The 10,871-nt window shown below is 38.5% G+C and overlaps 1 non-coding gene across 1 annotated transcript; it reads left to right on the plus strand.

Annotated features, from left to right (window-relative positions):
* The first annotated feature begins 7,716 nt into the window (after positions 1-7,716).
* Positions 7,717-7,823, plus strand: LOC132301840 (small nucleolar RNA R71). Its single transcript, XR_009480655.1, has one exon. It is a non-coding gene; the product is annotated as a small nucleolar RNA R71 (small nucleolar RNA).
* The last annotated feature ends 3,048 nt before the right edge of the window (positions 7,824-10,871 follow it).

Raw genomic sequence — 10,871 nt, forward strand, 5'->3', positions numbered from 1 at the left:
TGAACCTTAGACTTGGATTGATCGAACATGGCTGAGATCTATCGAACTGAAGTTGGATCGATCCTCAATGGCGGCGCCTCTTTGGATAAAAACAAATCTGAGATATTTTGAAGATATTTTTAGGAAAAGGACAAAAGTGGTTGGTAGGGTGGTACAACTGGATAAGATCAATCATTTGAATAAGGACAAGAATGTTTGATCGATCGGAGAAGGAAGTTGGATCGATCGAACTTTTGAGATCTCTGAACAGGGACAAACATGGGTCAGATCTATCTTGAAGTGCTGAGATCGATGAAAGTTGGATCGATTGAACTTTTGTTGAGATCGATCGAAGTTTCTGAAATTCTACCCTTTGCTCCCTTTTGCTCTACTTTGCTCCTTTCTTTGATTAATCACAGCATTGCTTCAATTATGCTCTTATTTGGCTAAGTTAGCTTATTTTGTGGATAAGTACCTGAAAATGGAAATAACACGAATTCAATACACGACGGTAAAATAAGATAGATAAAGGTTCTAGAATTACTAAGCTTAAGGGGTTTAAATACGCACTTTTCAATGCTCATCACACCCCCAAAATTTAATATTGCTAGTTCCTAGCAATGAACTAGAAAAGAAAAGAATGAAATGAACAACTATACAACTATGAACTAGAAATTAATAAATGGATAGCGCTACTTTCGCAGGGAACACGATTACATTTAGTATATGCAATAAGCCTCTTAAACCCCTAGGTTACCCCTAGTGGACGAGTGAAGTCTCGTGAGGGTTTCCAGAAATGATACCCACAAACATTAAGCTCATTCCTTCAAAAGAGGCACCAATATTGCAAACAAGCATTGGGAGAAAATTACCTCAAGTATGCAATGTTTCAAACATTTCTAAGCAATCTCCCAAAATTTCAGCATCAAGCAAGCAAATATGGTCCTCCACACATCAAGAAAATGATCATGAAAATCAAAACAACTCTAGAATCCTTTTTGAGTGGACCGGCATCAAATATGTTGCTATCTTATCCAACTAAAGAATTAATCGCATCCTTACCCTCAAACTAGCACACAAATCTAGTACCGATCATCAAGATAAAAAGTGGACCTTTTATTAAAGCTTTATTGTTCTAGGTGCGCTTATTCTTTTCACTCGATTTTATTATTTTTATTTTTTATTTTTTTATAGGATCAAAGATGGAAGCATGGTGCAATGTGTTGATCTATTAAGCTTTCTAGCGATTCATGAGGTCGAGCGTTAGGTCAATGACTCCCAAACCAGACGGCTTTAGGGCACTAGGTGTTCAAATACCCCTACGGACTTACAAACTCAAATTAATTAGGCTACAAATTAAGACAACCTTCATTTAATCATTTCCCACTTCTCACCATTTGGGAGAAGTCCTCACTTTTTTTTATTGCTTTTGTAACTTTTTCTCCTTTCATTTTATTTTATTTTATTTTTTTTCAAGTTCAATTATTAACCTAGAGTTTGGACCCTCCACCTTTCGGTGCGAGAAGTTCAATGCTTGATGAGGCTAGAATCCCGGCTACTTAGTGAAAAGGGGTTGTTATCCACTTTTATCAAGATGAAAGCTTTCAATGCACTACTAGCTTGATTGGGATATAACCAATTCAATAATCAACAAAGCATGTACCCCACAAATGAATGCTAGTGTGTGCCTATGCTAGTGTAGAAGACTAGAGTGAATCTCAAAACAATCACATAAACAAGATGATATGGACAACAAGTGTAAGCAAGATATCAGTTTTTCAAAAAATTTACTCATAAATGACATCCGCAAGGCATACAAGGAATATTGAACTCTTAAGTCAAGCAATTTTTAAATTTTAAGCAATATAGTCCTTAAAAGATCAAAATCATCGCTAAGATAGACCAATCATATAAAATCTCTCAAATACACAAGACATGCTCAAAATTTTAAATTTAAAAACAAACACTGTAAAGCACCATTACCCCCAAACTTAAATGGCACAGTGTCCTCAATGTGTAAAGAGAACAAAAGAAAAGAGTATACCGGTGCAATTAAGGCAAAGAATGGCCGGGACTGAAGTATCCAAAGTGGGTGGCATGGCCCCCCCAAACTTGGGATTAACTGTGGTCCTAAAATTTGGCACTCAAATAAACTCATCAAATAACAAAAAGGATAATAACAGTGCAAAGTGGACATGAAAGTGTAAATGGGATAGCAACTGAAAATTAGAGAGTGGTATAAGGGTGGTCCTGAAAATTTTGGGCAGTACGCTCTCTCACTGAAGTCACTGGGATGCACCTGATGGAGTCAAATAGATAGCAATAAGAATATGACAATATAACATCCATACAGAAAATATATATAAATAAAAATAAAGTATAGTACATCTAGTATCAGAGCCGACAGACACGACTGCAAAAATAGTATAACAGTATCAAAAACATGATAAGATAAAATAACAGGAGGAAAGGGATAGAGAGATCAGGAAAAAAAGGTGGGACGGGCATGTCACGCTCCGCGGATGTCTCTGGATAGAACCCTGAATGCAGTCATGACATCTGTACGGAGGGTAGCAATAGCAGCTCTAATGAAGACAGCATCCTCTCGGAGAGAGACCGTGTCGGTGCGGATAGATACGATAGCATCCTCCAAAGCCCCGAGTCGCTCTCCAAAACTGGGTATCTGAGCTGGAGCCTCAGGTGTGGTTGGATTGGAAGAATGATGATCTTGAGCCTGCTTCGCATCGTGAATAGGTGACCCAACTAGAGAGGGCTGCTCTGCATCCTCGGTAGGTTACTCCAAGTCAATATCTATATGTACGGCAGCCGGATCGACTGCTGCGTCGTCCGCTGTCGGGTCTGCTACTATTGCTGCCTCCTCAGCCTCTAACTCCTCGGCCTCCTCTGTTGCATCCTCCTGTAATCTCTTGATAATAGCATTATAGCTCTTATCCCAGTCCTTCTTCAGGAAGTGACAGGATCCTCTCTCAGGGTACTCCCGAGGATAGAAAGGATAGCGCTGGTCTAGCAGGATCTGGGTGATGAGGTGGCCAAATGGGAGAGACTTAGCCCTTTTGGGCCTCTCCTTGCTGATGTGCTCATCGTAGAGCTTCCTCATCACGCTCCAAATGAGCGCGGGAATAGACAGCCAATGCCCTGTATAGAAAGCGTACAGAGCTGTCAAGTAGTCGCCTCTCTGCTGAATCTTATGGCCGGCCATGAAGACGTTGCGGAATAAGACTGAGTCGAAGAACCACAAGTCATCTGGCAAATAGGTGCGGGTGGCGAAGGTTTCGCCATCGGCATAATGACCTATAAGAAGAACTGCCATGTCTGTATATGAAGGCATGTATAGCCTGGGATATATCTCCTGTAGCACTAGAGGGCAGTTATGTGGACAATGGCATGATGTGGACAATGTGTCCACAGTAATAGAAATCAGGTGGCCATCAATGGAGGTCATCAGCTTTGCCATGTTACGCGGGGCAGGCCGGAGGTTCTGGAGGAACATCCGTACTAGCCTCGGGTACACTGGGTATGTGATAGGGGCAAGAATGGCTGCAAGGCCTCCGAAGTATATCATCATAAGCGGATCGGGTAAGTACTGACCGGGAGAAGGAATCTGTATCAAAAACTGACTTAAGCGCCACTGGAAGGCAAGAGTATCTGCGTAATAGCTGGTCTAACTCCCGAGCTGGCTGAGCTGCCTGTGGTGGTGGAGATGGTATATGCTCAGCCTCAGCATCACCATGGGAAGGAGATGCACCAGCATCAGAATGTAATCTGCTGTCAGAATGAGGAGACTGTGTGGGCTTAGCTGGCTCCTTTTGTATAAGGTCCTGGGCATGAGAAGGACCGACCTCATCATCAAAAGTGTGCCTACCCCGGTGGTGATAGTGTCCGCGGGCTACGGTCTTGACCCGAGCCTTAGCCTGAAAAATAATTTAAAACTTGCAAGGGAAGTCAGTGCCAGAATAAAGAATTTAAAGCACAAAATAGAATCATGTATGTCAAGTAAGATAGACAAAACAAATTAATGACATGAGTCTATAAAAGTGATATGATGTGAACATGCTAAGCAGTAAGAGTGTGTAATATATCCAATGTGGAAAATCGCAGGCATTGGGCGTGAATGAGATAGCATGGACACAAGATAAGATGCATAGAATGTATATATGAAATCTGTGAAGTTCAATCGATCACAAAAAATGTGAGATCGATCTCTCATGATCGATTTGAGAAATTAAGGAACTAAGTTTGATCGATCTCACTCGATCGATCTGAGAAATATGTTCGATCGATCAAACTCTGCGAAGAACGTGGACAGTCACAGATCTGTGACGTGAATGACACGGGGCCTTCATAAACTAGGTCGTGGGCCCATCAGCACAACATAGCGTCAATCTATTCACCTAACGAGGCACAAACTCCCAAAATACAATAAAAAATACAAAATCTAACAAAATATATATACACACATATATACACATATGTACATAAAGCTTCAAACTTCATCAATGGTGATTTTCAACATTAAAAGAGCATGAATGTAACATTTAAAGCATGACTACATCAAATCTAAGCTTGAAAGCACAAAATGGATTCGGATCTTACCAAAAATGAGAGAAAATGGATGAGGTACGAAGAAGTGATGAAGATCTGAAATCCAAGAGGAGAGAGAGTAATTCGGGATGAGGTGAAGTTCGCCGGAGGTCTCGCCGGAGATGGAGAAGGTTGGGTGCAGCGGCGACGAGGGATAGGGTTTGGAAGAGGGTTGGATCGATCTTTGAAATCGATCTTGAAACCCTCGATTTCATTTTTGTTTAAAAACTTCACTGAACCAGTTCAATCGATCGAACTGAAACCCCAGATCGATCGAACTGTTATGATCTCTCCTTGAAAACTTTTTTTTTTTTTAAAAAAAAAAAATTAGAAATTAAAAATTAAAATTGAAAATTAAAAATAAAAGTTTTTTAGATTTTTGAAGAATTAAAATAAAATAAAATCTTTTTGGGATTTTTGGAAAATAAAATAGAAATATTTTTGGAATTTTGAAAATTAATAAGTCAAACAAAGTCAAAGATGGTGAGATGAAGAATAAAGATTGATCGGAACAAAATGTTCGATCGATCTGATAAAGAGCTAAAAATATACAGGTTTTTGGGTTCAAAAATTTGTCTAAGTGTAGGAACTCAAGATCGATCGAACTTGAGGTTTGGATCGACCTAAGGACTTGTGATCGATCTGAGAATAAGTTCAAACAATGGGACAGAGAGGTGATTTGGATGTAGGTGGATGCAGGTCAAAAAAATTTCTAAGTGTTGGATGCAGGTAGAAGTTTGATCAATCGAACTCTCCTTTGAGATCGATCGAACTTATGCAAAATGCTCAATTTCAACATAAAAGTGCATGCAATCCTAATCACAGTTCGTAGAAATGCATATGAACCAAAAACAAGTATCTAGACTTCGCAAGAAATGAAATTAAAGATAGAAATGAGGGAGGAATAGGGTTTTAACACCCTACGAAATGTCTTGCTAGTCTTTAACATCTCTAGCAAGACATTGGGCTCTTTTAGCTCAGATCAAACATCTTGTAATGCATTCCCTCCTCGATGAGGTGATAAGTGCTTTGAACTCCACCCAACAAATGGTTCTTTAAAGAACTTGTTGGATTAAGCTCAAAAGACGTTTGCAGTCATTGATCAAAACAATCTTTGGGCTTCTGCACCCTTTCAAAACAAGATTTTGAAACAACTTTCTTTGGTTTCAAGGTTGAAGATGGACCTTTTGAAACCTTGGTCTCACACAAAAACTCAATTCCTTCACTTTTAAGGTCATGACATTTTTCTACAACATTAATCTCTTCATGCTTGTCAAATGAATTAGGGGTTGGATTAAAAATATTCGACTTTACCTTCATATGGCCAAATGAGATTTTCATTATCCTCGTCTTGCAATTGATGTTGGTATTCGCGGTTGCTAAGAAAGAACGGCCAAGGATAACGGGAATTTGGCTCTTAGGATATGGGACCGGTTCCGTGTCAATGACAACGAAATCAACGGGAAAGAAGAATTTATCAATTTTAATCAAGGCATCCTCAATGATACCCCTAGGCTTTTTGATTGATCGGTCAGCAAGTTGTAAAACTACCGACGTTGGTTTTAAGTCTCCAAAGTCTAATTTGACATAAACCGAGTATGGAAGAAGATTAACACTAGCTCCTAGGTCAAGAAGAGCCCAATTAATGATATGATTACCAATGATGCATGAAGTAGTAAGTGAACCGGGGTCCTTAAACTTGGGGAGAGTGTTATGCTGCAAAATTAAGCTCACTTGCTCGGTTAAGACCACTTTTCTAGGTGCTTGGCTTTTGTTCTTCCGCTTTTGGGTGTACAAGTCTTTCAAGAATTTGGCATAAGCCAGAATTTGCTTGATTGCATCCAAAAGTGGAAGATTAACTTTCACTTGCCTAAACACGTCCATGATTTCATTGACTTTGGCCTTTTGCTTGTCATTTGAAATGGATCCTTTTAAGGCATCCAGAAATAGAGCTTTTGGTTCAAAAACCTTTTCAGACTTTTTCTTTGAAGTCTCTTCAACAAAAGAAGTTTTTAAATCATTTTGCAAATCTTTCTTTTCAAAATCACTTTGCAACACATTCTCATTTATATGATCATGCACATGCAATGAAGGAGGAATATGATATGAAACGGGATGAGTGTCAACTTGTGGTTGCACTAGTTCACTCTCTTCATTGCACACACCAACTTGGTTGTCCATAATCTTTCCTCTTCTCAAGGTAGTCACCGCATTGACATGCTCTATTGTGTGACCTTCCGATGAGGAATGAGTCTCTACAACACATTATTGCTTTTGTGGGGCATTCAAAGGCATTTTCCCTTCTCTCTAGCATTTAAAGTGCTAGCTATTTGTCCTACTTGGGTTTCGAGCTTTGCAATGGATTGAGAGTTAGAATGAAGTAATTATGTGTTTGCCTCTAAAGTGCCCAAAGCAGTTAAAACTTTCTCTTTAAAAGCGGGACTTCTAACATTTCTTTGGGAATATGATGGTTGATTGGGAAAATGAGAATTTGAAAATTGGTTTCCTTGTGATTGATATGATGATCTAAAACCTTGGGAACCTTGGCCTTGTAGTGGAGGTGGAATGTACTTTCCTTAAAAACCGCTTTGGGAAGGGTTTGAGTCCTCCCCTTGGTTTTTCCAAGAGAAATTCGGGTGATTCCTTCAACTAGGATTGTAATGATTTCCATAAGGATTGTTCCCTTGATTAGCAAAAATAGCATTTGCTTGTTCATGATGCTCACTTGGCACATGTCCATGGGGACAATTGGAAGTAGAATGTAAAACACTTGAACAAGTCATACATGTCTCATTAGATGCATGATGAGATTGGTCAGGGAAGGAAGATACTTGATTCGCCGAGTTTTGGTTGATCAAAAATTGATCAAACCTTTGAGATAATGATTTCATATCGGTGGCAATTTCATTGGCGTGATCGACTTGATGTAAGCCAACACTCTTCCTACCACTAGAATTTCTATCATTCTTTGAAGATAAAGTACGATGCAAAGAATTTTCACTCATGCTCTTATAAAGACATCACATGTCATCCTCATGCCTATCAATGTAAGAGCCACCCATGGAAGCATCAACCATGCCTTTGTAATTGTCTGATAAGCTCTTAAAGAAATATTGAACTAATTGCCATTTAGGCATGTCATGATGCGGACACTTCCTAAGCAATTCATTAAAGTGTTCCCATGCCTCATAAAATATTTCTCCATCCCCATGTGAAAATTCTCAAATTAAGGTTCTCAATGCATTGGTCTTAGAAACCGGATAGTACTTCTTTAAGAACTATTGTTGCATTTCCGCCCAAGAAGTTATTGAAAAAGGCCTAAAATTGTTAAAACAATATTTTACCTTGTCTTTAAGGGTGAATGGAAAAAGTTTAAGCCTTAAGATCTCTTCCGGCATGTCCGTATATTTTACGGAAGAACAAACTTCAAGAAACTCATCCAAATGCTTGTAAGGTTCTTCACTTGGAAGTCCATGACAGTTAGGAAGCATTTGAATGGTTTGTGGCTTAATTTCTTAGTGATGTGCTCTAAATGGCGGCAATTGAATGCATGTGGGTACATTATATTCATTAGGCACATAGTGATCTCTTAAAGCAAGGGGAGGATTAGCAATTGGAGGTGCAACATGGACACCTTGGTTGCCTTGAATGATGGGAGGTGGTGGAGCATAGATTGGCCTTGGCATTCTCAATAGAACTTGGCCTTGTTGTTGTGGTGGATGAACATATGGCCTTGGCATGCCTAATGGAACTTGCACGTTATCATGATGCACATTGGGGTGGAGGATACCTTGTTGGTCTATGTGACCAAGGTCCTCCACATGGTCCTCGTTGTATCCTTCCATTGATGAAATGGATTGACTAGAACTACCTCTCCCCCTAGGGTTTCGAACAATGGATTCAAAATGAAAATTTAAAGGGACAAGAGTGGGTCTCAATGATCTACGACCATGCATGCACAATGCAGCACAACAAGTAATAACAACAAACACTTCACTTTCACAATAAATCAATAATCAACAAACTTCCTCCACATACAATATTCATACTCCCATGCTTTAACAATAATATGTAAGAAAAGTAAATTACCTCCACGCGGGCTCACAATTTATCTAAGAATTGAATTACAAGCCTCCACGTAGGCCGACAATTTAACTAAGGGATGAGTAAAGAAAAGCTCACAAAGGTCCTTTAGCACTTCAACTCCAAATTTATAGCTTAGCTTAGCAATTTTTAGATTTTTAGCATTTTTCCTTTGCTTGCTTGGCTCCTTTGCTTGGAATATCCTTTGCTTGCTTCCTAGCTCAATGCTCCTTGTCAACCAAGAACAAACACAATAAGTAACAAAAATTGAAAACAAAGTAAAGACACGATCAAAAGAGTACTAATTCCTACTTGATTCCACAAATATGACGTTGTTAATCAATCAATCCCCCGCAACAGCGCCAAAAACTTGGTTACGCATGGAGGTCGTACCCCGAGAAGTTTGTATGGAAATGAAGTGGCCAAGTTTTACATTTATAAATTGTCACTACTACGTTTCACTAAAAATATAGTTAGGGTGAGTAAAGATCGTCCCAAGGGATTGAGTGTCGTACTAGGTTTAGAAATTAAGATTAGGGTTAGTAGGTCGAGTGATCAAAATGGTTGTTGGTTGGTTGGATTAAACTAAATGCAAATTAAACTAAGGTAAACAACAATGCAATATAGAGAATAAAAGAGAGAGAGAGATCTTGGGGTTTAGAGATCACCACTAAGCATAGCTTTTCTACATCTTTAATAAATGATTAATGAGGGGAAGAACATGTATTGCAACGAAATGTGTGTGTGGTTGTTCCAACAAACATAGATGACAAATTAAGCATATATTGTCTAAACAACATAGTGGATAGCACAACATATCAAATTAAGCCATAAATCCTTTCTTTAAGCTCACAATCCAAACACATCACAAGGTTAGAGATAAATGTTACTTGCTTCTCATAAGTATGGAACATCAATAACAACCATAGATTGTCCTCCCATTTAACAACTACACTACAACTATGCTAATAACATGAAATTAAACTAATTAAACTAAGAGAGAGGCATAATCCATCAAGAAATGAGTATGAACCATCAAATAAACCACAAGAACATGACATTAAGCACTAAGTCTTGACAATCTCTAGATTTATAGCATCAACACATACAGACATGCATCAATAACACAAGAAATAGAGACAAACACATGAACATTTATTCTAGCATACATAGACATATGGATAGAATGAAATGATCAATTGAAAGCATTAAACCCTATAAATCATTGAAGAAACAAGATCTATGTATATAAAAATGTCAAGACATGAATCACAATACAAATCCCCTAAAAAATACATAAATCAAGAAATAGAAAGCATGTTTAAGGCTAACTCTAGCCCCAAGAGGTTGTCTAGCCACTCATAAATGATGTCCTCCAACCCTCAAGGGCAAGCTCCATGGAAGAAATCTGCTCCTTGGTTGATGAAGAGTCTCCAATGGTGTCTCTAGCCTCCTCCTCTTCTTTACTTCCTCCCTAAGAGTTCTCTAAGGTATGGTATGATATGATGTGATATAATATGATCTTTTATGTTATGATACAAAAAGTAATCCTTATCCTTATATAGGTAGGTTAAATGACACCCAAAATGAGCTGGGGTCGTACAACAAATATTCCCCAATGATTGGATAAAAGATAACTTTTGTGGGCTAGAAATTAAACTTTTCCGTACTGGAGGAAGTTCAATCGATCGAACCTTGGACTTACATCGATTGAATATGGCTAAAATCTATCGAACTGAAGTTGGATCGATCCTTAATGGTGACACCTCTTCGGATAAAAAAAAATCTGAGATATTTTGAAGATATTTTTGGGAAAAGGACAAAAGTGGTTGGTAGGGTGGTACAATTGGATAAGATCAATCATTTGGATAAGGACAAGAATGTTCGATCGATCGGAGAAGAAAGTTGGATCGAACGAACTTTTGAGATCTTTGAACAGGGACGAACATGGCTCAGATCTATCTTGAAGTACTAAGATCGATGAAAGTTCGATCGATCGAACTTTTCTTGAGATCGATCGAAGTTGCTGAAATTTCACCCTTTGCTTCCTTTTGCTCTACTTTGCTCCTTTCTTTGATTAATCCCATAATTGCTTCAATTATGTTCTTATTTGGCTAAGTTAGCTTATTTTTGGGATAAGTACCTAAAAATGGAAATAACACGAAATCAATACAAGACGGTAAAATAAGATAGATAAAGGTTCTAGA

The sequence above is a fragment of the Cornus florida genome, unplaced genomic scaffold, assembly GCF_030987335.1.
Source record: "Cornus florida cultivar Cherokee Brave unplaced genomic scaffold, ASM3098733v1 CherokeeBrave_3.0.0_Hap2_Chr03, whole genome shotgun sequence".
NCBI classification, from domain to species: Eukaryota; Viridiplantae; Streptophyta; class Magnoliopsida; order Cornales; family Cornaceae; genus Cornus; species Cornus florida.